The sequence below is a fragment of the Bradysia coprophila genome, unplaced genomic scaffold (assembly GCF_014529535.1).
Source record: "Bradysia coprophila strain Holo2 unplaced genomic scaffold, BU_Bcop_v1 contig_151, whole genome shotgun sequence".
NCBI classification, from domain to species: domain Eukaryota; kingdom Metazoa; phylum Arthropoda; class Insecta; order Diptera; family Sciaridae; genus Bradysia; species Bradysia coprophila.
Genome location: NW_023503423.1, coordinates 8,081,351 through 8,109,338, shown reverse-complemented (window position 1 = coordinate 8,109,338; position 27,988 = coordinate 8,081,351). Strand labels below are relative to the sequence as shown.

The window sequence follows — 27,988 nt, the reverse complement described above, 5'->3', positions numbered from 1 at the left end:
TAAGTACAGTTTTGTTAGACACAAAAAGGCAGCAAAAAATGAAAAGTACAAAACTCTGGTAAAATTTTCTTTTGCTGCTGATAAAGATGCAATGGATGAACAAATATACAAAGTGCTGCCATGGAGTTCGATGGAACAACAATTGTATTTCCCTTGCCTTAATTTTAAAATGGTTTCTCTATTTTAAAACCATCACAATTCTGAAATTCTATTTATAATTTACATTCACATCATTAAAAGTTAATGGTGAAAATGCTACTTTTGCTTCACACACTAAATCAAATGAGTAGTTTCAAAATTCCCTTTTCACTCGCATGTTTTAGTATATATGCTTCGGCATAACAGGGTTTATTATAACGCCACAGGGAGCAATCATTTTTACGAAAATGGACGTGGAAGCCTTTCGACTATTTTCTGTGGTTGAGTATTGCACATGAAAGTTTAAAATTTCCCTATAGGTAAGTCGTCGTTGGAGTGAGGCAAGTCATTATATAATATGTCCAACTATACTTCGCAGATTCCAAAAAGTACACTCCCTCAACAAATTTATATCAGTTCGATGCGCTCTTACTTGGAAATTTGCTGTACCAAAAAATTTGTATCGATTATGTCGAGTAAACTATTTTTGGAACGTTGGAGTTGATAGAATTTCACTTACAGTGAGATTCAACATGAGGGTTACGCTTTTTGCTTCAGCTGAATGTGTTCATCACGTCTCATGTAAACGTATATTTCTCACTATCTACACGTACCATTAAATCTCGCTCCTACACAATGACGCATGAATAGAGAGCAAACGATCAGCTGGATCCGAATCCGAAACGAAAAAGTGTAACTTTTGTGTTGAATCTGATTGTAGAAATTTTATGCGTTGGAACGCTAAAGGATAACAGAAATCTCTGCCATGGCTTTCATATAAAATTCCCAAAACGTTCTGAACATAAATAAAATCTAGAAAATTGAACCATGTAAAATAACAACATTTCCTGAAAAATTTCGTTTGAATATAAGTTTTCAGCAAGATTGAAAAATCACATTGTCAACCAAACATGTATTGATCGGCATCCTAATTTGATTCCATACAAACAACATTTCTGCAAAATTGCATTTTAACTCTACTATTTTGATATTACATTACAACGTATTAGTGCACATTGGCATACACTGCATCACGATTCCCGTTCCCAGGCAACCGATTTTATTTCAAATGCCGAAAATCGATGAATCTCTATACAAGATCTGATCTGTACAATTTTAATGGGTTTCAAATTTAATTTAAGCCAAGAGTGAGTTCATGATAAATTAAACTATTCATCATCTTGTCTTACTCCGCGGGGGAGCATATGGCACCAACAAATTGCCTCCATCTCACACGATTCAGCGCCAAGGCTTTCACTTCGTTCCAAGTCTTTCCTTGGTCCTTGGCTTCTTCGATGATTGTCCTTTTCCACGTAATCTTTGGACGACCCCAAATTATTGCTGTCTGGGAATTCCTTTTTTGATTATTTACTTGCGATAGAGATTTTATTTCGTTACACCATTTTGAAACGACATAACGACATCAAAAGAAGTTGAGTGATATAAGCAATATGATGAGCTTTATAACAGCGACAAATAATAACAAATGGATAATTTGGCAATGTACTCCCTCGAGAATTTTCATTTATTTTCTTTTGTCCGCTTTTCCAATTTTTTTTTTGTGGATGACAAGTCAAGAAAGACGAAAACAAATTTATTTACATACATGCATAAAGGCATACACACATTTCTTCTGGGATATTTATTGGATGGCCGACGAAATGTTAACATTGGAGTGTTGGATATAAATTATTTTCGGGGAGTTCCACCTCGTTAGGTTCTGCTACTCTAGACAAAAAAATAAGCGAATAAAGTTAGGGCCGGACTAGTCTTATGGTGAAATCGGGCAACCCTTTACCCCTATTGCGCCTTTTACTTGTTGATTGAAAATTTTTTATCTGACGCCTCTTTAAATTAAAATATTTTTTTTTAAATTTATCGTTCTGTGCGCCTTTTGGTAACCTGTCCGTACCTGAATACAGTCACTGTACTACACTGTGTCTCATCAATACTTGAATAAAAAAGTTTCTTTTTTCTTGCTAGTCAGAGTTAACGAATGAAATACAATAATTCTATCAAAGAGTCCTTGTCAGACAGAAAGCAGTGAACCGACTAATGTGGAAATATACTCGAATTTACGAGGCAATATGCGAACTTGATTATAAACCATAAAAAGTCACCTGTTGAATTTTTGTCATTAGTCGACAAGTTTTTCATCACGGTGAGAATAACTTCGTACAATTTGCGCTCGTTATTATTTTTGAGTATAATTAAAATTCAGCTAAATTTACGAGTGAAATAATGTATACTTGGAGTGAGATACATTGCCGGTGGAATCACTGTTTAAAATGTATTTATGTGCATAATAAACACTGATGCTCAACTTAGCTTTTCCGTAATTTTGTGCGAGCGTATTCGGAGGAGGTAAATTAACAGATGATACTCGAGTTTTAATTCATAAAGAACATGCGTTAATATATTACATAAATATAATCATTGTGTGCTTTATTGTAAACATTCAAAATGTAAAGATTTAGTTTCAATTAATTTACAACGTCGAACGTAAAATAGTTATTTCTGCAACAGCGCTGCAAGAAGTGGACTTCGAGTGACATTCGAGAGGTAATTTTTCTCCGATTTTCTATATTTTGCTTTTTGTCACTAGTATTTCATATTTTCATACTTTTTCTCACTCATTTTGAACTATTTAACCGTTAATAAAAATTCTGTCCTGACAAAATTTCGAACCCCCGACACCAAAACAAAACGCAAACCATTCGGCTGTTGAGATATATAATCGCAATGAAACGGCTTTTGAAGCGTCTAAAAACAGTCTACTTGGTCGTTCATACAATTTTACGTTCATTCAGTGATATATGCCTTGCATTTCAAATATTCACTTTTCGCAGTTGGTTGCAGATAACGTTGTACGCAACACGTTGAAATTGAAATTGAAGGTTTTTGTCACACGATGTGGTTATCAAACTCACTTGTGTGAAAGGAATTCGGTTCGTGCAATCTGCGCACCTGAGCTTTTCGTATCCGGTTAAGCAAAATTGGTATGTAGAAAGTAGCTTGTTTCATGAATAACTATTATGCAACCGAGTGACAAATGCTTTTTAAGGTGTGAATTGTCACTCGCGGTCGCATTTATCACCAACTTGATATAGACTGTTTTTCTCAAAAAAGTGAACGAGAGTTTCACTATCCGTCACTGAGTTGAGAAAATGAATGTATTTCGAAAATATTTTAATTACTAAAGCAATCAAACGAAATGATTGAGTCTACTGAAAAGAACACTTCGGCGAATCTTTTACAGAATAATAATTAACGTTTTTGCCAGCATTTTGCACCCTGTTTTACTCGCACAGCATAAAATATCCTGTAAGGAAGCACAACATGAATGATAAAAAGAAAGAAAAAACAGAAAATAAATTAAGAACTGAGACTCTTCATAAAATCCCTAATTTCATTGAAGCGACACGATAAATTAAAGCGGAAAATTGCATTCTTTCACAAACGTTAATTTATAATTTCATTTAAAATGTTGCTTCCCTAAGTATAGATATTAGACAAAGAACTCCCCACCTCTTACACGGTATCCACTTTTGCTCAAGGCAATTCAAAAGAAAATGATGAAAATTTTATGAAAATTAATATCCAAAAGAACCGTTTTTCTATAGGAACGCATTTATTGGCGACTGGTGAATTAGTTTTAATGTGAGAAAAGATTCGGCAGAAAAGAAATTAATCTGAAATGTTGGAAGAATGATCTTAATTTTTCTGTTAAGGGACTATTCAGATATTACGCATTTTAGAGCCGTCTACCCTGCGTACGCAATGTATGGAGAAATTTTCTAAAAAATATGAAATGTGAAGACCTTTTTCCCTCTTTAGAGCGTGCGTAATTTGTGAATGGCTCACAAAAGTCACCAGACGTCACACGCACACACTCACAAAATTACACATTTTTTTCGAAATAAATCATAATCAGCAAATAATAGTCACAATATTCTATTTTCGAATTAATTATTTCTTTACCGTCTAAAAATACCTTGCGCATGACTAATGCAGAGTGAAAAATGGAATAAATGTAAAAATCTAAAAATCATCTGTGGAATCGCCCAATGAACCGGTTATCCATATTGAAGTGATTATATGATAAAAGAGTATTTATATATCAACAGTTATTAATAAAACTTAAATTTCAATAGATTAAGAAGTTTGTTCTCGCATTATTTGTTCGTCAAGCGAGTCGCCACCGGACCGCAGTCGGTTTTGTTTTTATATTTTACAAATTGGTACATTATATATCCTCAAAATCCGTGCTTTCACCTACATAATAAACAAGCAAGCTAACCTTAATATTTAACAAAGGACGAAACTAAAATGACTTTACAACTTGTATTTACAACTTGTTGTAATGTAGCTAATTTAACCGCCTAACATTGAGACAAGAGTAGAGAAAAGCTCTGATAACGTAGAATGTGCCATCATTTCAACAATTTATAAATTCTATTTTTTGCATCTGGAGAGGGATTACGAAATCAGTTCTCTTTTCTCTATTCAATCTCTACCGATAGAGAACGAGAACATTAAAGATATCGCTGCAACAAAACCAATGTCATCAGAAAAAAAAAAAATTTTGCTCGACGGATTTTAGTCAAATAAAATGCCATCGTGTATCACGTGATCTCAAGACTCCGGAACAGTAATCAGTTTTTCAATCGGCCCTATATCGGCTTGGGGATAAGGGTCTGAAAAAACGTTTGCTGCCGTTTCGTCACATCCTTTTTTAAGACTCTTATCGCCAAGCTGATATAGAACCGATTTAAAAAATAATTGCTGTTCCAGAGTCCTGAGGTCATGTGCTACACGATGGCATTTTATTTGACTAAAATCCGTCGAGTAAAAAATTATTTATTTTTCTGATGACATTGGTTTTGTTGCAGCGACATCTTTCAATGAGTGAATCGTTCTCTATCGGTAGAGTTTTGATTGAATAGAGAAAAGTGAACTGATGTCATAACTCCTCTCCTGAGGGGAGGAAATACGGCGTCACTTCTCTTTTCTCAATTCTATCAAAACTCTACCGATAGAGAACTATTTTACTGAACGATGTCTCAGCAATAAAACCAATGTCAACCGAAAAATAATTAATTTTTGACTCGACGGATTTTAGTCCAATGAAATGCCATCGTATAGCACGTGACCTCAGGACTCCGGAACGGTAATCAGGCTTTCAATCGGCCCTATATCGGCTTGGGGAAAAAGGTTTGGAAAAACGGTTGTTGTCATTTCATCATATCGTTTTTTAAGACTCTTATCGCTAAGGCGATATAGGGCTGATTTAACAACTGATTACTGTTCCGGATCATGTGCAATACGATGGCATTTTATTTGACTAAAATTCGTCGAGTCAAAAATTAATTATTTTTCTGTTGACATTGGCTTTGTTGCAGCGACATCGTTCAGTGAAATAGTTCTCTATCGGTAGAGTTTTGATAGAACTAAGAAAATAGAAGTGACGCCGTAATCCCTCTCTGGATAGAAAGGAATTAGATAAAAGATGCTTTGGCGATAAATACATAAATTTGCTTCTTTTCTTACGATAAGCTTATTTTGATATATTTTCAACGTAAAAGGTTAAATATGTCTGTTCCCTATACGCCCACATGCTCAACGAAAATTCGTGTCTTCTCTTTAATGAAAATGTTGTGACAGAGTTGAACGTTATACAACTTTAAGTGAATGTATTTGAATGAGCTAAGCATAGAAGCAAATTCTGTTCGTGTCAGGGCATATTGTCAGAAACTTTTTGAAATTTTTTTAAGAGATTCGGGAAATTTTGAAGAATTTTAAGGTTCTTGAAGAATTTAAATTCTTTAATTTTATAAATTTGAGAAATTTAAATTCTTGAAAATTGTCGAATTTGAAAGAAATTTCGTCAACTTTAAAGAATAAATTTCACGAAAATAGTCCCTGGTTCGTGGACCGTCGTATGTTGAACAACAATCTCTTTTTCCATTTTTTATACGTTTTTTTCCGTAATAAAATGACAATTTTCAAATTGAACGGTTGAGCTACATTAATTTATGTGATTTGCGATAAGTTTTCCTTCGATAGAATAGAAAAATCGATTCAATTTTATCTGTAGGCCTAATAGGGCCATCGTTCCATCGAACGAATTTTACACCGTAACCTAGGCAATAACAAATTATGTTGATTTTAGATTATTTAGATTATTTATGAGTTCTCTACTGGGATAAATAACAGCACAGCACTGAATGGTTAATGCCTGAACTTTGACTTCAAATATCCAAGCTTCTTCTATTGACCTCTTCCTGTTATCGACAAAGACGACAAACACAGTAGCGATGGACTTTAGTTAGTGTCGTCCCTATATTTTGAATAATCTTTTAAGAACACCAAGGAAAAATCAACCGCAATTATAAAAGAAGTGTCCAGGGTGAGTAAATGTTTCCAATGGCGTCAGAATCTTAATAAACATTGCATAGCACACTATCGATAGGAAAATGATTAAACTTTCAGAAGATCAAACGTGTCAGCATAGTTTCTTTGGTTGAACATGTGGTAACAACAATCTTTGATGATTTATTTATTCATGGATGTTTACAACAGTAGAAGACACGTTTTTTATGCAGAATGTGGTTCGTAAACAAAGTAATTTTGAGAAGAATCGATTTGTATGGAATTGCAAGATTGCGCGTGATAATCTAATCACGATTAATCCACACAATTGTTTAGTACCACTTACATTACACACTCACTTATTTTCGGTTTGATTAATGATGACTGCAGGCAGACTGAATCTATTCGTTCATTTCAATTTTTTTCTAAAATTACTATTTTTATCGTCGCCACATCACAGGGAAGGAATTTTAATGAAAATAATCAATTTGCTCATGTTACTCGCCATAAGTTTTTACTTTTCGTGGGTTTCGTTTGTTTAATTTGTTCCTCATTTATTCCACCACATAGAAGGAACGATTGTTAATTCTAAATTATGAGTGCGGCGCTGAGTAACACCGATTTTCGATTGATGAGGGTCTGCTCCCCTTGTTCTCAAATGTCTTAAATTTCTTAACGGTTAGTGTCATAATATTGACGAAATGAAAACGATCTATAATGTCGTATCGACCTTATTTGTTCAATAACAAGTTTCAGTTGTAAATCAAGTTACATTTTATGAGTTAATGGATTGATTTTTTCAAATTTTTAAACAACTTTCAATTTGCAATGCCAATAAAATTCACTCAAATCGCAGTATTAAACATTCTGATGTTGTCTCAGAATTCTGGTTTTATACATTTCGATTAACTCCATATACGAAGTGAGTATTGTAAAAACCATGAACTGTCTTTGTGTTACAACTAAAGCTAAACTAATAGCGAATCAAATCTTATAGCAAGACTAACAGTGAGTCATAGAAACAACGTGTGTAGACAAACGATATAGAATGATTTCCATTATGTCACAGTCATTACATTATGGAAATTAAGTTTTGTATTTCCATTAGCTAACCATACCTAAATGAGATAAGAAATGACAATATCATATCTAATGAGAGAGATCTTAAAATTACCGAAACGTATCATTGAATTATAAGTTCCATCGATTTTAATCCGATTAATTCCAGATGCGATGTTACAATCCGTATGTTATTTACATTCATAGCTCATGTGGAATGAATTAAACTGAATTTGCACATAATGATGGAAGTTATAAGTTCACAACAGTATGGACTATGGACAGATAGAGATACACTAAAAAAAAGGTGCTAATCAAGTATTGCTTTGCTAATTTATTTGCCTCTATTCTCAGTGTTATTAACATGTTTTTTTTTCAACAAATAAACTCAAGAATAAACACCATTCGTTTTCGCTTAGAATGCATTTATCCGATATAATAGTCAGCAAAGAAATTGTTTTCATTCAGAGAATGTAAGCAACAATTTTGTTGTGCGAAAAAAGTAATAATTCTATCAGTCAATCACTTGTCTATCAAAGAAATTAGATTGATTAAATGTGTCGATAACAACGAGTATGCTGTCATATGGACGCCGGTAGATACATCCGCATAAATTTATAAAATATTATGATTTTCACGCGATTTTATTTTATTTATTTTTTTAAACTCTGTAGAGTCCATGGACATGTAAACCAGAAGTTCATGTGTAGTAAGGTTTGCGATGGTTCTGGTATCAGAATTTTAGAATTTTATCAACGAACTCGAGAGTTTTCTATAATTTCAAGAATTTTTAAGAATTTTCGAGAGGTTCAAGAATATTTGAAAATTCAATAATTTTCGAGAAAATCAATTCCAGAAATTCTTACATTACTTAAATTAGAAATTTTTAAGAATCTTTTAGAATGTCAAGAATTACAAGAATCTTGAGAATTCTAGTTAAAAATTCCACAAATTTTAAAGGAAGATAATTTGCGATAATGGGTCCTGTCTTGAATCCAAATTTATTAAATTAATTTTAAAGGTAAATCTAATCCTTTTTGAAATATGTTGTTAAAATAATTGTCCCGTCAAAATGTCTAATTTTCCAGGGAAAAATTGCTAATGTTTGTTCAAAAATTACCTTTAATTATAATAAAATCTAATTAAAAATCCGTTCAAGTTCACTCCAAATAATTAGCACAAAAAAATCTTATAAACCCGCACGAAATATGTGTGTATAACCAAAAAATATTTTTCTTTATAAATTCTGAAATGAAATTAATTTCCTCAACGCCCAAACCTCAACAAGTTCGTAACTTTTTTTTATGAATTTCAAATTTGTTTACATACTTTATGATCACTGGTATTTCGGTAAACACAACACAATTTTCATCCTATGTAACAGCGAAAACAACAACAACAACAACAGCAAAAAAAATACCACACCGCAGATATTTTCCACATATTTCAAGTTGTGGATTTTTAAACGTTGATGAATTAATATGCCATTTTGTTATGTTTCGCATAATATCTGGAACGATATGGATATTATATGCTCAGCTCGATGTTCAGTTCATAATATTATAGCGCACATATGGGATATATTAGACGAGTTGGCGATGTAGAAAGTCCTTCGGGATTAAATTCTTAAAGTTTTTGGAAGATTTGGTATTAATGTTCCTACTTTGTGGAAATAAGAAAAATGTAAGCAAGAAGCAATCATTTTGATTCTTATATGCCCCATTAGCTTCGTAGTTTGTAATTATATAGAAAAACATATGCCGCCACTAAGCAGGGCTTACTTTAGATATAACTAAACTTTTTTTTTTGTTTTTTTTTTCTGTAAATTTTGGCGCTGAGTTTCCGTAAATTTTCCTAGAGTTACCAATTTAGGAAACATTTTCCGAATACCAAGTACCAAAAATACGCCCTGCAATTCAGCTTCCGGAGAAGTGGTTGAAATTACTTTAACATTTCATGTCACTTACAAAACCATTAACGGGTTACATTATAATTTAGCAATTGTGAAATTACATATACCTTCTACGGTGCTATATGAGAATCTATATGACCGGACTGATTATCGTCACCTCACATTCGAGGAAACATTTCGCGGAGATACAAAATACAATGGACACAAAAGCGAATTCATACGAAATAGATTATGTGTGGTCAGTGTCAGAGGAATATCCATTTTACCACGGTCAAGTTCAGTGAAATAACGTCCAAACCATTTTCGCTATAGAATTTTGTTGTCCTATTAAATACGGTTACGGTTATACAAACAGCCTACAGCGTTCCAATTTTGTCGGCTTTTAATGGGAAATATTGCATTTGGAATCAAAGAATTCTATTTAGTAGGTGTTTGGTCACATAACAGAGAGGGAGAGAGAGAGAAAGAGATTATTTTCGTATATTTTTCAATAAACGTTTAGAATTTATTGTTGACGATAAAATGTTGTAAATTTAGTATTAGTCGAATAACGTTTGCCAAAAGCCTAATAACGTTTATTCCTATATAGATAGAGATCCAATGCGGATTATCGATGTGTATATGAGCTGATACGTGCTGGTGTTTTTTTTTTTGTTATAATACGAAGAGTCGTTTTGATGTTATGAGTAAGTTCTCGTTTTTTATTTGTTTAAATTTATAAATTTGATTTTTATTTTCGTAGACGTGTGTGCACACAAGTCATAAATTTGGATGGGTCGTTGTGTAGTGTTTATGTCTGATTCCGTCAAAGAAGTGCAAAGAAAAGCTATTTTTACAAAAAAAAGTGAAGTCATTTCGGTGGAAAGAATTCATATCTTTTGAACGTAACAGTTCGAATTCGTCTTGTCAATATTTTCTCTACAAACTCTGCTTTATGCTTCGCTTCCATTGAAAATATTTTTATTTTCCGACTTTTAGAAATTCAACTTTTTTTAAATGAACATCTGACATCAAGTAAACAAGAGAAACTAACGTAATGTTATCATCGAGCTTTCCACCAGCATCGAAAATAATTCACGTGCTGTGCAATGAACGTTTCGCTCGTGTGGTTGTTAACATTGAAGAGATAAAAAAAATAATAGAAAAACAGAATTCTCAATTCAAAGCAACTTTCTGAGTTGAAGTAGATCGCATGGTTCTTTTTGAGTATTTGTTCCTTGTTCTGTACTTCTTTGTACATTTAAAGTTTGATTTTGCTTTTCCATATAAGCGGTATAAGCATTCGTTAGCAGCCTACATGAGCGTAATGACATAAAAACAAATTATTTATGCAACAGACAGTCCAATAAATAATCACAACAATCCGAAAGCTTAACCGTTTTTCCACAGAATCTGAACCCTTTTCAAACTTCAGTTAGATAGCTCGAAATATCGTACAGCAAGCATTTTTAATATGGTTTTAGTAAAACCGTTTCGGATCATCATTTTTAAATGTCTCCAGAAAGAATGTAATTCGTTCCGCTCGCTTTTTTTTCGGATAATAAAAATTAAAATAATTTTTTACCTTCTGTTCTACACAACCAATGGAGAGGAGGAGGGGGAATGATGAAAATGAAAAACATGCTGTGAATAATATGTGTGCCGAACAAACGAAAATGCAATTTTCAACTCGGTAAATAATACAAAATCACAGTCTTACTCATACATTACAATGTTTTTATTCATTTGTCACAACAAACAATGAAGTATGACATGGACATGAGAAAATGTGTTTTCCCAGCTCGGGTATATTCCATTAGAGATTTTATTTACCTTAATCAAATGAGTACACACGCGAAAAATAAATAAATAAAACAAAGCAAGAGAGACAGAGGAAAACATTCTCCGAACAAATAAAACCACTTACAGGTCGACAGGTTAAATTATAAATTGTTTTCCATCCATTTATACATTTAGACATCGTATAACGCAGTTAAGAAAATGTCTCTAAAAATTTATATGTTATCCTTGATACGACATATACAAAGGCGTTCCTGCGGTATGCAGGCTGAACAGAACATCAAACAAATACCGAGAAAAATATACGGAAACATTATACGTCTGTTTACTTCTTTTTTGATTAGGTTATACAGTCAGAAAATGTTAAACATCGGGGCTATCGTTGCTTTTCGTGAAATTGCTTGCTTAATGAAATATTTGTTCGTTGACTTTTATATTGTGGCAGTTCTGATAAACGTTCTTGGAAGGAAGCTTCCATTGCAGATGAAAAATGTGCACCACCCTCATAATTTTGCAAGTAGATAAATTTAAAAAAAATCCGAGATTTATTTCAAAGCTATCTGTCCTGTCAAAGGCATTTCGGGTACAATCTTTAATATGTTCATCTTTAATTAACTAAAAGATTGAGATTGGTCCCTTCAGTATGTGTTGTAGGTGAAAGCACAGATTTTCGTGGGTTTTTAAATTAAGTTTCTCTATGTTGCACACATTGCAATGTCAAATATATGTCCAAGGTCAATGTTCTTGGTGAAATCCTTTCTCCATGGACTATTTTCGGGAAAACATTTTCCTATATTTTCATAAATTTTCCAGATTTTTTTTACATTTTTTCAAATATTTTTAGTAGTGCAAAAAAGGTAAACCTTAAAGGCACTCGTGCGAAAAGATATCTATCACGCTCGCTCGTTTTTTTAAGGACTAACGATCATATTTACTTTGCATCAATGATCCCCAAATACTTCTGATCTGTTCAGCTACAAGAGCTCAACGAGATAGTTAGTTAGTGTTAGTTAGTTTCTCACTTCCATCACAAGTGACAGATGATTCGGTTGAATTTTAGTGAGAGTAATTAGGTTTCCTCAATATCTGCCACATTTGATGGATTTTTTGGGTACAGACACAAGAACTTGCGTCACCTTCACCCTTTAAGGGTTTTTTTTGACTGAATTCCCTTTGTACGTTCAATTTAACGAAGAAATTTGGAAATTTGTTTAATTTACAATATTCATTACTGGACTCGAACACATTTCACTTCCAGCAATAGTTTTTGGACGATAATGGGGGACATGGCAAATTTTATTTGGACAAATTATACAACTCATACAGACACCCTAAAGCAACTACGATTGACATATATCATTCCATTCATCATCATCATATATTCCCTTATAAACGCCATAAGCTTCGTCAACTACACAGATAAATTTTGCCAACGGTTATAATTATTCCGCAGGATTTTTATCCACTAACTTTTTCTTTTTTGTCAATAAACTGTAATTAAATCAGAGTCGATAGAAGATTTATATTCATTTGAAATTTTATTATTATATTTCTCCCATAAAGTTTTCTTTGTTGACTTCCGTAATTCAATTTCCCTTGGCAACAACACAGGCATTTGCATTTTAAATGAAACGAAATGGATAAAAGATGGTGGATCGACTAAAGTCGATATTAAGTACTGCATATAAGATTGTATTTTTTTCCCCAGAATAAACTCCATAATTTAAGTCAGATAAAGAGCAACTTGCATAAATCATAGGGAAGTGGCAATAAAATTTAGAAGAAAAAACAGCGACACTTTCTAGTAGTATGAGTAGGGAGTTTTCGGATGTCGAGCCTTTTCCATTGCAAAGTCAATATTGATAATTTGCTGAGTACAGGCACAACAGGCACGTTGGTGGACATGGTGCAGAGTCAACACCGTTTTGCTGTACTTAATTCTAATAAAATTTTGAGCTCACTAAAGGAAACATAACTTACAACTACCCCCTACTCGAGTTTAAATAAACTTTTTCAATGAACAAGTTTCCAAGTCGGAATTGATGAATGCAACAATATTTCAGTTTTATAAGGCTACCAGCTTTGTACAATGAAATAGCTTTTCAATTCTAATTTATTATTATTTCCTGCATGAGAAACATCAAAATAAAACTTTTCCTTCATATTTTGCTAACGATGTATGAATTCATTCGATGCTAAGTTCAACTTTAAGTGATCAATATCATCGATCTGCATTTGCCTAGAAAAAATGGCAGACACTTACTTTAATATTCAAAAAAATATTCCATTCTCGATCGCGCTGAAAAAAAAAATCATCAAATCCCCAACGCTTACCTAGAATTACATATTCTGTGAGGGTGGTCTGCTGTCACTTTTACAATAGATTTGTTCCAAGGCCATATGAATTGTCAAATTTCATCCATATAACCATAACCTCAATAATATCTCAGTGTAAATCGCGTAGGCGACGTTGCTCGATTTGTATGAAATATCACGTAAGCGACGTTGCTGTGGATGAAATTGTCGTTGTTCGAGTTGTCAAAGTTCGTGTTTACAGTTACTTGGAACAAACCTATACGTGAACGCAAATCCCGTATACACAGAAATGCGACTACATAAACTGCATTGTCCTTTATTTTGTCTTATATTGACTTGCCTTCAATCGTTTGTATTGATCTTTGCTTTGGGTTAAAGCTATCTTCGTTCTTGTCAAAACACCGAATCGTAAGCAATTTGCAATCTACAATAAGTCGCAACATGCTAGGGAAATGAGTTTTGGTATACCTAAAATTCTAACAAAGTTTAAACTCAATGTAGCGGAGATTCGTTGTACAAATTTTAAGTGACGATTTCATTCAGGAAAGCTGTTAAAATCTATTGGAGAACACCCGTGTTTGCATATCACACATCCAATATCCTACGTAGTTTACGAAGAGTGTTAGTTAATATAAAGGAAATTACAACAGAGCCACAAAATGACATAAACTTCTGACATAGTTTGTTCGTTTGATGTCGATTCATGCTATACTATACGTTGTATACTTAAATTCAAAACTATTAACAATCGTCGTTGAATTCCGGATATTTTAAAATGATGATGATGATTTAGGGGGGGATATAAATTTTGTGCGATAAGGACGATAAATTATACCTCTCTGGCATTTGTAAAATGTCTCGGTGGTTGCTACTAAGAACATTTATATAAATCGCCTAAAAATCGTTCGAATATAAAAAAAATAGCGAGGAGAAAGCGTTGTATTTATCGTTACATATAAATCCCACATTATAATCCACACACCATCAAAATAGGTTACAGCCATAATCGTCTTAATTTTCTGTTTGACAAACAAACCAATTGTACGTTTCAAAAATATATAAAATTTGAGTTAGTTAGCGGACTGTTTAAAATTATGTTAATTTGGTGAACAAGCTTGGATTTTGGCAAATATTTTAGGCAAACATGGAATGTGAAAATTGCTTATAAGTCGTACAATTAAGACGTTCTAACCGAAGGTCGGAATCATTTGTGTAAATTTTACGTTCAATGGTTGGAAAATAAAGATTTCAGCATAATTTAACCTACAAATCCCCAATTTGCAGATAACCACATTTGAGGCCGTAAACAATTTACATGTATGAATAATTACATTCTAAGGCGAGTGTAATTCCATTAATGTTAACTGTAAGTGATTTACTAGTTTTAGCAAGGATTACTTCACATTTACCGAAATTGGGCATAAAGTGTCATGGAAAAAACAGGATCAACTCAAATACATATATGTGGTGGCTTAAGCGCCTTAAAAACTCATCCTCATTTCAAGTTTTCACTACATTGAAGCAGCAGGAAAGGCTTTCTTTTGCACAATGTTTCGTTGTCACGATTTTTTTAGCAGTTGCACGGCTGTTATGGTAGTTTAAGTCGTGTCTCTTTCAAATTCGCAGTATTAGGTAAACTTTAAACTTTAACGAGTCAAGTATTAATGTGTTCTGTACGGAACGTGGTCCAGAATTTCGAATGTTCAAAGCTTATGGTGTAAACATCATTCTGACTCTGTGTAAATCAATAAACGAACAAAAGTTGACTCACACAGAACAATATAATAGCAAAAATTAGATTGCAATGTCGTACACAATGCAGGAGATAGTATATAACCGAGGGGTAAATGACTCTGGAAAACCTTGTGACATGATTGTGATTATCAGAGATTTGTTTTGATTTCAAAATCCTTCCGGGATTTCCCGGATGTGCTATGATTGCGAGGATGTTTCTGATTCTTATTATTTTAGAATGTCTTCTTTTATCCTCCCTCTTTGTCAAAGTTTCGGAAAATACCTCTGGCTTGGAATCTAACACTCGCAATGTGTCTGGAAAAACCTTTCTACAAAACTCTTTATTTTATTAGATGCGCGGTGACGGCAAACTTTTCGTATAAATTAATTTACCTCCAGATTTATTTTTGTATAAATTGCTGGTGTCACCCGCGTATCCAGACCAACGCTACATTGCCAACCCTATTTAGCCTTGCTATAGCATTTTCGAGATTTTCCAAAGACTTTCTTGTGGCTCTCGATATTCTCGAGATACCTGCGGTTCTCGCGTTTCTCGAGATGCCTGTGGTTCTCGAGCTTCTCGAGATTCTTATGGTTCTCGAGATTCCTGTGGTTCTCGAGATTCCTGTGGTTCTCGAGATTCCTATGATTCTCAAGAATATTTTCTGAATACATCCGTGAATCTACCCTGTGACACGATTTTCCGGCGTCGCTTACCCCTCAAGCATAACGAAAAGAATTAATTTTGAGCAGAGAAAAATCCAAATTTTAGTCTATAAGCTTGTTTGTCTGGTTGAAGCAGAGTTGTTTATAAAACTTTTCGTTTCGATATTAATAGCTTTGTTTGAAAGGTATGGGGATATTTTATTGGTAACGAAATTATTATTCTAAGAGATTAACACTGAATGCTTTGCGAAATAAGAAATTTTTATCGAATTTATTCAAATAAACTTTCCATAATTTTTTTTTATATGAACCATCGAGTGGTATACTGACAACAATACACACAAAAAAATCTATTTACCGACTCATTCACTTTGAAATCGTTCCTTTTTTATTCATTTTGAAAAAGCGATATGTAAATAACCACACCGTTGTTCATAAGCAACCCTTCTCAACGTCTTCTTCTTCGTTTACGTGATTTTGATGGATTTGCCGAAATTGTTATTGTGTAAAAAAAACGACTCACTTATGATGGGAACAGATTTTTCATCATCATGCAAAAATCAGAAAATTGATGATGAAAATCGCTTAATATTTTTTCGGATGATTTTTTTTTCGAACTTGATATTTGATTGCGAATAATGTATTCATTTTTAAGCCAACGCTTTGTTGGATTTGTTGGGGTTAATAAACGTGAAATTTTCAATCGGTCTTCGTCAAATTTGTTTCTATTTACTCAGAAACTAGTGGATTTATACCCGACTTAAAGTGGAATATTTTTGCATGGATATATGCAAGTATCGTTTCCATTGTTGTGAGAATATTGGAAATGAATTATTTTCTCATCTCATTTCTGCTGACGCCCTGTTCCCCTTTTATTCGTGCAATTTGTTAAATGAAACTTTTCTAAAACTTTGTTTCGTTTGGGAATTCTGAAAATATTCATCTAACAGATTTCCTGAATTGTTGCGAGTAAAGTTCAGCCGTATCCTTTCAAATACAGAATGAGTGGATGCTAAGCCAAAGTCATCAAAAACATTAATTTATAATGAAGGTTTCGTATGTATACGAGAGAAATCAATATTTGAATTTAATTTATATTAACGTTCAAACGTAAGCATATAAATGTGATCCGATAATCTGATTCTAATTCAGAATTGTAATCTAAAGAGCAGAGAAAAAAATAACAGTCGGTCGACTGTTCCATATAAGTTATTTCTAAAAATACATTCGAATAATACTCGTATCAATAACGTACGTTATCCCATCTGTTCAAATAAAAACTTTTTTTTTTGCTATACTGATACGGTGCTTGTGAATATTAAATGTTTTTTTTGTGTAATTGCTGGTTTTTCTTCATAATTTGGTTGTTGTTTTATCTAGATCTTCACAGTGAATTGGTAATACTTTGTGATGTTATGAAGTTTTTCATCGAAATCATACCTGGAAAGTTATAAAAGTGCTGGAGGTTTCTATAAGATCAAAAGAATTTCTTTCATTTATCACCTACTTGGCACATATTTCGAAAACATTTTCAGTTCATACATTTTTTAAAGGCCCATCCACCGAGGCCAGAAACGTCTGCATAATCGTTTTGTGTCTTTTTATACTGGATGGATAAAAGAAGGTTATTTTCAAATTGCCACTTAAACTATTTGTGTCACTTTTCCATTGGAAAATTTCCAAGTGACTATTTGTATCCGGGTGCAAATAGTCTAAAATAAACTATTTGCACCCAGGTAAAGTGCAGATAGTCTGAAATTCAATATTTGCACCAGGCCTATGAAACAGTTTTTGCGGCTAAAATTAGATATAACAATAGACCGTGTGCGATTTTGAGAAAAAAGTTTCATATTTTAATAAAATAAAGATTTACCATGAAAACCATGGAAAAAAATATTTAATTTATTTTATAGAAATTATTGAAAAATATTGTTGCCATCCCGATGCCATCCCACTTATTAGAATCTTAGTAAGAATCCAATTAGAATGAATTAGAATGGATCGGATATCCTTTTAGTCTCATTCAAATTACAGCTTTTAAAGTGAGATATAAAATCAAGCAGACGTTTTTCAGATATTCTGTTTGCACTTTTGTTCTACAGAATAATAATTTACATCAATTAAAAATAAGTTATTTATACTTCACACGGTCTATTAGGCGTTTCGTCCGAAGCAACTTGAATCTTCATTGTACTCAACGGCAGTACTATTGGATGTTTCGACAGTTGGGTGGAAAAAGTGTATTTTCGACTTTGCATTCCACCCGTATTAGGCGAAAATAGCATATAACATACTATTAACATCACGGTGTAAATAGTCCAATAAAGACTATTCGCACCCACATGCAAGTAGTATATACATCTTTTCATATTCATGCTCTACAGTACACCGAAACTGTAGTTCTACATTCACTACATGAAACGGATAATGTGTCAATCGATTTATGTCATGTTTTACACTTTTTCGTTTCCGAAACGTTTGGTAAGGTACAGAGACTGACTGCAGGGACAGATATGAGCATATGTTGCACGTATTGTAAATTTCCAATGTTATCCATGTTTAAATACCTGCTAAAATGTGTCAATTACATTATAATACTCTTGGGTATACTCTTGCCGTTGAAAAAATGTATTGTCTGTTAGACATATAGTAATAAAGGCAATATTTTATGGATTGACTTATTAGTTCGTCAGGTCATTTAGTATTAGTTACTGTATTAAATTACCAAAAATCACATTCCAATTGGAAATGAATTTACCATTGACGACAACCGTTCCATAATAAAACCATATTTCAACAAGAACAAGGAATTTGTAAGTGAATATAATCGGAATTTTCGCTGTACAATCTTGCCGGTGGTATAGATGGAATGTGAAATAAATTTATTCAATAGCAGCGGAAAATGAATTACACCATCCGAGCTTTGATAAAATTATTGTGCGAAGTGACTATTTGTAGACAGTTGTGAATTGTTGTAAGGGCTGTTGCAATTACGATAAATATTATGACAAATATTACTTTATTGTATCGCGATTTGTAAACCGACATCAAATGAACTTATTTAGGTTAGGTGTCAAACAGGGCATTATTTTTGTCATTTATTGTATTGTCGTAACGTCATTATTATTTACCTAGTGGTCATAATTCCAACATTATTATATCGATAAGATTATATTATATCGAATGATCAAATCAATAAAATCGTTTAGAGTGTTGAAACAGCGGTAAAATACAGAACAAAATAGAATGATTCAACTGGTCTCGATTAGGGATTGCAACCGGTAAAATAACGGAAGAATCAAATACCATTTACCGATTTTTTGCATTTTCAATACCGGTTTTTCCGTAAGTCATTTAATCGTCACTATTAGTTTAATTGTACAATGAAAACTTTGTCCAGAATGAAATTCAACGTATTTGATCAGCCAGGCATGTGAAATTTAGAGACAAAATAGTGAAAAGTTAGCGAAAAGTTGCCAAAATGTTCTCGATAATTGAACATTTTTTCAACTTTCAATTTAAGTTTAAGTTTCAATAGTCTTAGCTTTATCACTTTTGACCAATGTTTTAGCACCATCGATCGAATGGCAAGTTTCCAGGCGTTCATTGGCTTCACCAAGCAAAGTAAGTGCGGAATGATCAACTTCTTTTCTTTTTTCTTTACCAATTTTTCGATGACGCAATGTCTCTTTTCTCTGTTCTTAATTTTGATAAGAATTCCATTTGAGCAGCCCGTTTCATTAAAAAATCCACTCGTTTCTCTTCTTCTTCTTCCTCTCTTGCCATCCATGTACAGCAAGTATACGCACGCCTAGAGGATGCCCACATTTTAACGGCCACGCTGCATATTATTCAGCTTTTCTTCTATCAAATGATTACATTTTTCCGAAGTTTATATAGATTGTGGTAGGAAAAGTGTTGTGTCATAATTTATTTGAGCATTAAATGAGATCTCTTTCCGATAAATAAAAAGGTATTAACGAAAAATCGGTTCACTTTTTCACAATGAATAAAAAACGGTCCTCTTCGCTTGCAAAAAAAAACCTTTTGCGACAGCCTATGGCTTCTTTTCAATATAAATTTACCGGTTTTTTACCGGTATTTTTTTTAAAAGGACGATATTACCGTTTACCGGTTTTTGAAAAAAGGGCGGTTTTTGCAATCCCTAGTCTCGATGGGTGACATATCAATATTTGTATGTAAGAGTCCAGATAAATAGGAACAAACCAGTTAATTTAACTGAGCTCGATGGGGGCACACTCTTTTTGACATTCTCTTTTAACACTCTATCGGTGTTGTGTTTAAAACTCACACTAACACCTCGATTCCGTTGGTATCAATGTTCGTTTTAACACACAGTACCCACAAAATACTATCAACATTATCCAATGTCGTCATTGAGCGATTACATTATCAAACATTGGTTAGACTTCGACACGATTTGAATAAATAATCTTATGAGGACAATGGTCCCCAGCGGACAAACCATTCATTACCAACATATTGTTTTGATGATGAATATTTAGATTACTTTTATGAGTAAAATTCCCATATTCGGATCCCTTTCTTATACCCTTCCTCATTTTAAATAAATAAGCTGAAGTGTCGTCTCCGCTAACTTCGTTGAATTGTTTTATAAATGTAACGATTCGTGAGACATTTCCTACAAATGGCAACAACATAATTGCAAGACGTTAGCGAAAAGAAATGTAATATTTGCGTCAAACTGATGGAGTTTACTTTGTCTTTTCAACAAAGAAGAGATGTTACATGAGTGTTAAAATATATGTATATAAGGAACAAGCGTAATACTCACAAAATAATGCATTTCTGCGATGTTCTTCAAAGTGTATAGCATTTCTGCGAAATTATTTAGCAGAATATCAGAATACGACTGATTCCAGTCATGGTTTTACCACTCTAACAACATAAATAATAATGCAAATGTATCAGAGGTTTACATATAAAACGTCAGGAGAATGCCATTAGCATTAATATTAAAATATAAAAAGAGAAGACAAATCAGAAAAAAAAAACGCGAACTGAATTGTATGTGTAGTAATACGTAATAGAGCCATATACTGATTGCCTTTGTTTTTATGTCATTGAATCCTAGCAAATGTTTTTTTTGTATAATTTTGTTATTCATTTTAATAATATCAATACTGTTAATATACCGTAGATAACTGGTTCGTTTGCGTTCAAGTTTAATCTGCTTTACTCATGACCTTTCGTAATAAAAAGATTTTTTTTATCAACGCATAGAATTTTATGTACGTCTCCATCGTATACACATGCAATAACATTCAAATCTTTTCAGTCGAAATGAAAAAATAAAAAATAAAATCCGTAGTTTCGATTGTGAACTAGGGAAACGAATTCCCATGAGAGTAACGTTTCATTAAATTGCTACAGCAAAACTTAATGAGCTTAAAGTTTTGCCATACCATCATGTCGACAATTTTATTTCATTTTGCCAGCACATTGTGTCATGTCAAGTTTATTTTAAAAATTAATTGCAATGTCACAGGCATCTTCTCTAACTTCCACAGATCTGTATACCCATATTGCAATAACATTAAAATATTGGTGAGAGGATAAATATGTTGGTGGTTGGTGGCGATATGACTTTACAATTTGTAGACTCCTCCAACTCCCACCGCAACTTGGTAAATCGTTCAAGTTCAAACTTGAATATGCTTCATTAATGATTAAAGTTAAAGAGAAAAATTTATTTGCAGAAAAAACGGTATATTCAACCATATAAAGCGTTCAAACATCTCACCACACTCGACTACACATTTAAAAAAAAAATCATAAAAAAGAATTGAGTATCGATATAGCTGCACAGCTAAATCAAAAATAAATTTTCCTTTTATCCTCGCCTTTATTGCAAACTTTTGAAAGTAATTTTGCACAGACACGAGCCTCCATTTGTGTGTTCTTTAAAGCTAAAGCAACTCTGAAATGATTATCTGAGAAAAAAAATCGTTCGATGACCGAATTGGAATCCCAGAAATTTTATTCGATCAACTCTGTAGTCATCATGTTGTAAAATAACCAATTTAACAGTGAAAAACTCAGAACTTTGATGTCAGACAATTTATTAAGTTAGTTCGGAAGCGAACTTGTGTAGGATGACATTTACTTACAATTTGTAAATGGAACATACCGCCCATTATGCACGATAATTTCATTTGCAATCAATTTGAGCGAGATAAATAATTTGAGAATTTTCAAATTGGAAATAATAAATCGGAGGGCGTGTTTGCCGAAAATTAGCACATCAAATCTCGTATGTCAACTAAATGTTCTAAAAGTCACTCCCCATATAATTAGACATTCCGAAGTGATGAATACGACTTACAATCAAGCTTTAAATTGCAATAATCACAATCACGACTCTAGACGTGAGCATTTAACACTTTTTTATGGTCCGAATAAAAACCAGTTGCAACGTAATTTTTGAAAAAACCCAAACGATGAGCTGTGACAAAATTGACTATAGGTCGGGCTAGATTTCGACTATTCAATAAAGAAATATTAGGATCACATGCGCAAAAGATATCCCAATACCGAAAACCCTGAAACGGGAGTAAAATTCGGGACGGGTTTCTCGTAATTCGATTAACTCACTGATTTAAGCAAAATTTAATTAAAATCATCGATGAATTATACTCTGCAACAACGTGAAAGTTCGATGAAAGTTTTTCGTTATTTAATACGTTTATACCGGAAAACGTAACATTTAGCAAGAATTCTTGTTGAGAGTCGTAATTGACTACAAGAACATCGGTAACTCAATTGATCTTTGCAATTTTCCTCTTTTATTGCTCTACACATAGTTAAAACGGAGAAAAACTTTTTGTGCAACGCAATTTTCCTGCCAGCAAAATAATTCATTTTCTTGTTTAAGAAAATGTAAATTTTTTTTGAATGGAAAACTGATTTACTTGTTATTGGTAAGCTTATTTCTTTTATACAACTACTGGTCTATTCAATAACTGGTAAAAGAACAAGAGAACTTTGATCCTCGAAAATGCATCATCAACTTCTTGCCAGAAACTTAAAGCTTACTGACCGAACGCAATAAATTAACTGAATGGTAAGTATGAAGCAATTTAACGATAATTTATCAAGGCTAGTAATATAGATAGCCTTCCGACACAAAGGAGGTCATAGACTATAAAATTAACATTCATTTGCGCCAACCACCCCAATACAAAATTCCTTAGTATGAACTTCGTGTGAAGAGTATTTATAATATTCAAATTATTCATCACATGAATTTCATGAGCAGTTTTCGATCTTCGAAATGGTTCGAAACAGGTTTACATCGTTTAATCGTTCTGCCCTAATCATCGGTAAACAAACGCTCTGACTGAAATTGGCTTAACGAAATAATAAAATCGGATATAACAAACCAATTGAAAATGTTTTTTTCTTGTTTCTGTTACAATATTTACTCTGTGCCGAAAAACAAAGCACGAAATATATATTTCACGGTCTCTTTTTATCGCTGTTCACAGAGGAAGTTACCTTCAACCGAACAACCGAAGTAATAATTTTTCATTTGAGCACTGAATAATGATTGCACGGAAAATTTCAATTAAAATTGTTCATTGGCCGTTGTTAATTTGTCATATTTTTTATCTTAATTGTACACTTTCTGTCTCACACATTTTTTTTTCTTCTTCTTTGGTTTATTTCTTTTCTCCACTCCCGCGACAATATATTTATAATTGTGTAACTAAGACAGAGGAATAAGATAACTCATCGATATAGTGAACTGGTTGTGTGTATAAATTCAATTTTCGTTTCTTTATCAACCGCGAAATTTAGCGCGACACTATAACGTACCACATGCGGTTTAACTATTTTTTTTAAATATTTTAGTAAACACCTCAAGAAACACCTTTGAAACGTTTATTGATAGACCGAATTAACATTCTCACTTTGTTTGAATTTGTATCCAAAATACGAATAAATTGTCTGTTTACATTTCTCGCATTTGAAACTCTTTACACCAATCACACCGTAATGATAGGCATTCAAAATTTAATTTTCGTGAAAAAACAGAAATTTTAACGCATGCCGTGAATCCTCAGTTCACTTTTTTGATTTTTATTGTTCAAATGATTAATTTTCCGTTCGAGCACAATAAGCGAACCGTACGCGTCCACCGACAAATTCTTACTGAAAATGCTGGTTGTAAATAAACCGAACGAAGCTCACTGGTTTCAAAATGTTCTCAGTTTTCGAATCTAACACACGTATTTTCATAAACATTCGCAGATTCACACAACTTTTTTTTGTGTATAAGAAAATGTGTATGTTACGCTGGATGGATGGATATGGATATAATATTGTGCCTATACGCTCAGCTGATAGGAATTAAGTGTATATTCATTAAACAGTGTGTGGAGTCGTATGTATATACTTATTATTGTCGATATATTAACGAGCGATACACATTTAATCGAACGAATAATTTTGCGCTAGGTTCATTCATTAAGGATTGACTCTTTAATTAATACGCTTTTTCAGGTGACAGTTCTTCGATAAATGGTAAATAAGAAACAGAGATCTGAACTAAATATCGAGACGTACGTTTTTATTGCTACTTATTGCGGTGCAAATTTAATTGAAATTGGCTGTTACAAATATTTCTATAGTGGAACGGGTATAAAACGTTCAGCAAAATTAAATCTTCGTATAGATTAGACTTTGACAATTTTAGAAGAAGAAAATCAAGGTGGACAGACCTTCAATTTACTCCGAGTTTCAATAAAGCCTTGAGCAACTTTTAGGAATTTAGAAATTACAGTACCGATTCTGGAATAAATGTGTTTTACAGACTATAAATTGACGAAGGAGTCGAAGGACTTGGACAAAGTATGTATAGAAATATACTTCAAATGATTATTTGATCTACAAAATTCAGAAAATCTTCCTAATCAAATGAAAATTCAGATTGAATCAGAGCCAATCCACCCAATTTCTTTCTTCTCGTTGTTATCTCCTTGACCGTACAAAATTGAAAAAAAAAACTTTTCATCAACACCGAAATGTAGACCTAAAGTTTAAACAGAAAATGACCGCGATCCGCCGAATTTTTTCTTCATTTTTTTTCTTTTCCCAAAAGTTTGAATGCCCGTCACCATAGGCGCCGTCTTTGATTTTATCAATGGGGATAAGATAGTTTTTCTGAACTTCATTTAACGATAGTCAATGTTTAAAATCGGTTATGGACACTCATCTCATTTCATGAATATATTATCCCCCAGACACACTTTTTGTCTTCATCGCCCCCACATACAAGGCGCCACTGCCCGTAACAAACTCAAAGCAGAAAAGGACATGCGACATTTTTCAACTTAATGTTCGATCATCATAATCAGCCCTAACAGTATTAAGCTTGTTCCTTTACATTAAGCTTTACATTATCAATGACTTCCCCCGAAAAGTCTATTGTTTGGCTCGTTACACCTTGGTAAAGTTATTTATTGCATTGGAAAGGGTTTTGTTTTGTTGAACCGAATAAAAATAGGCTGTTGAACCTTGATTGATTGGCTGACAGTAAAACAATTTAAATATTAATGTAACGTGAACATTAGTGGTTTTGATACAACAGTTTTTGATAAATATTTTATGAGTCGTACTAAGGTATCATCGAAATTAAATTGTACATCAAATGACATTGGCTTATCTAAGAATAAAACAATAAATTAATTGAAGAGATACAAGTTAACATCGTACAGAACGTTGCACAAGTAAGTACATATATATTCAAGCTTCGCAAGAAACACTTGGGCGAGAATTCTGATCTTTAATTGTTGCTTTACAAGTCTTAACAGAAAGTGAAGCAAGCAAGTTTGGGATGAAACATGCATCAATGACTGGCGACGATACAATAGAATATATGTCGGGATTCGGTACGAAGCTTGGACACAATAAAAACACTATTCAGCGAGCTGAAATTTTGGAAACTGTGCAAACGTGCATCAGCCGTAAGTTAACTTTGGTACAGACTTCTATACTAGCGTCGCTCCATCACTGGACGTTTTCACCACCTGGGTCTAAAACACACCTTTTTGATCCTTGGTATGTAACATACTATTTTAGGTTTTGAGGAACCGATCCTTCATTAAAGACCTATTCACCGTCGATTCTATAATTAACAACTTGTGAAACTACTTGTTCTCACGCCTTGTTCTACAGCGAGTGTACTATATATACTAACCCATGAAGATAACAGCTGCTTTTTCTTGCATAGTGATTAGCTTTTGTTTTTATTCATCGACCTTTTTCGCTTAATTCATATCTATTGTAGTACGACCATAATTGCGATATAGGTATACGGAACAACAAAGATGGTGTGTAATTTCTTAAAAACTACGCACTTGGAATGGTATGCTGATAAAATGTAAAGAAAGCGCGCGCTTCCAGACTGATTTATTTCACTCGAAACATTCCAATCGGTTGTAAATCACCAAAAACAATGTGGATACACAAAAAATAAATTTTCTTCGGTATTTTATGCATTCGATTACCGTATACCGTATCCCGAGAAGCCCGAACCCGAAAACATATTTAATCAAAACGGAATATATCCGTGCATATGATACGATACATCATTCTTCATTTTATGTTTTAAAAAAGGAAGAAAAAAAAACGAAAAACAAGTTAAGCCTTGAGTCGGTGGGCAAGATGATAGGATAAGAAAAGGTCTTATATTAGTGCTTTCGTTAAATCTATGCTAATAGAATGGATCGAGTTTGATGAAAATTATACCGTCACCTTGGGGCTAATAAAGAGATTTTTTGTTCGGATACATGTTGGGATGCGGTAAATGATAAAATTACTTTTTGAATTTCTGTAGATGAGAATGATCATTGATACGTAAAATCTCTCGCTTTTTTATGGGATTTTATCTCCCGACCGATAATTTGTAAACATTTTTGGTTAGCCCAATCTAACCCTCTGAGTTCACGACCAATACCATGCATCATTCATGCTTGAGTTTGTGTTCATAAAATATGCAGGTGAAGGTAATCCCGAAGGCACTTTTTTAGTTATCGACAGAATTATCCACTCAACCAACCTGAAGATACCAAATGAAACCGAAACAACGATAAGGTTAAAAGTCAAGCAAACAACATTGAGTTTAGCAACCACATATTTCCTTCTATTCTACGCGAGCCACCCTAATTTCTTCAGATATATTCAACACTATGCGTGCATAAGTGATTTATGTCGAAAATTTTATCGTCGCTCCAGCTGAAGTTTCTACAATAGAGGAACTCTCTGTTTGTTAGTATTCTTTGTTCTTCAATGGAAATGTTTTATTACTTCTGTAGCAGTTAGCATTTCCATCGGTCGGTCTCGAAATTATATCAGCACTTCACAGTGTTGTGGGACCATTGAACCTGAAACAGTTTTACGGTTACGGCTGTGCAAATTCTGGAGATTGCGGTCTTCCGAATTCAAAACTGTACTCTCTTCCAACAGTAAAACATAAATCAGTTATACCTACAGTATGGGTTACACAAGACTATGTATCTAATCAGTTACAGTGCACAATATGGTGCTGACTGGGATAATTTGATAATGAATTTATAAATGAAAAGTAATTTATATCATCGCTTCTATGTGTGGGGGGAGGATACAGAGGAAGTAGTTTGATTCGAATACGATTCGATTGAGTAATAGTAATAAAAATGTCTCTCCATTGTAGAAGTCTACAAACACTTTCAACGGAAAGTTGGTGTAAACATACAATGACAAGCAGATTCGTTGAAAAACTCTCAAATTATTATTGACGAAAACGAAATTTCGTTATCAACTTTAAATCGAATTTGCTTGTGTGTATGTGTATAATTCACTCTGTATTTATCCGAAATTCATGGAGTTTTTCCTATATATCTAAATTTAGACTTTTATTCAAACTACGAGAAACACTTGAGCGTTCGGTACGAAAATAAGTAATGAAATTTATACTGACGAATGATA

General features: G+C 33.2%; 1 protein-coding gene across 4 annotated transcripts in view; it reads right to left on the bottom strand.

Moving 5' to 3' along the window:
- Positions 1 to 27,988, bottom strand: part of LOC119074813 (atrial natriuretic peptide receptor 1-like) — a 151,265-nt gene that overhangs the window by 29,012 nt on the left and 94,265 nt on the right. For 2 of the 4 annotated variants that reach the window (XM_037181099.1, XM_037181100.1), the window contains exon 1: positions 23,401 to 24,179. The exons of 1 other annotated variant lie outside the window; for it this stretch is intronic. The gene's annotated coding sequence lies outside the window, so the exon portion shown is untranslated. Of the gene's footprint in view, positions 1 to 23,400; positions 24,180 to 27,988 lie in introns of those variants that run through there. One more of the 4 variants, XM_037181101.1, reaches the window with a different exon arrangement.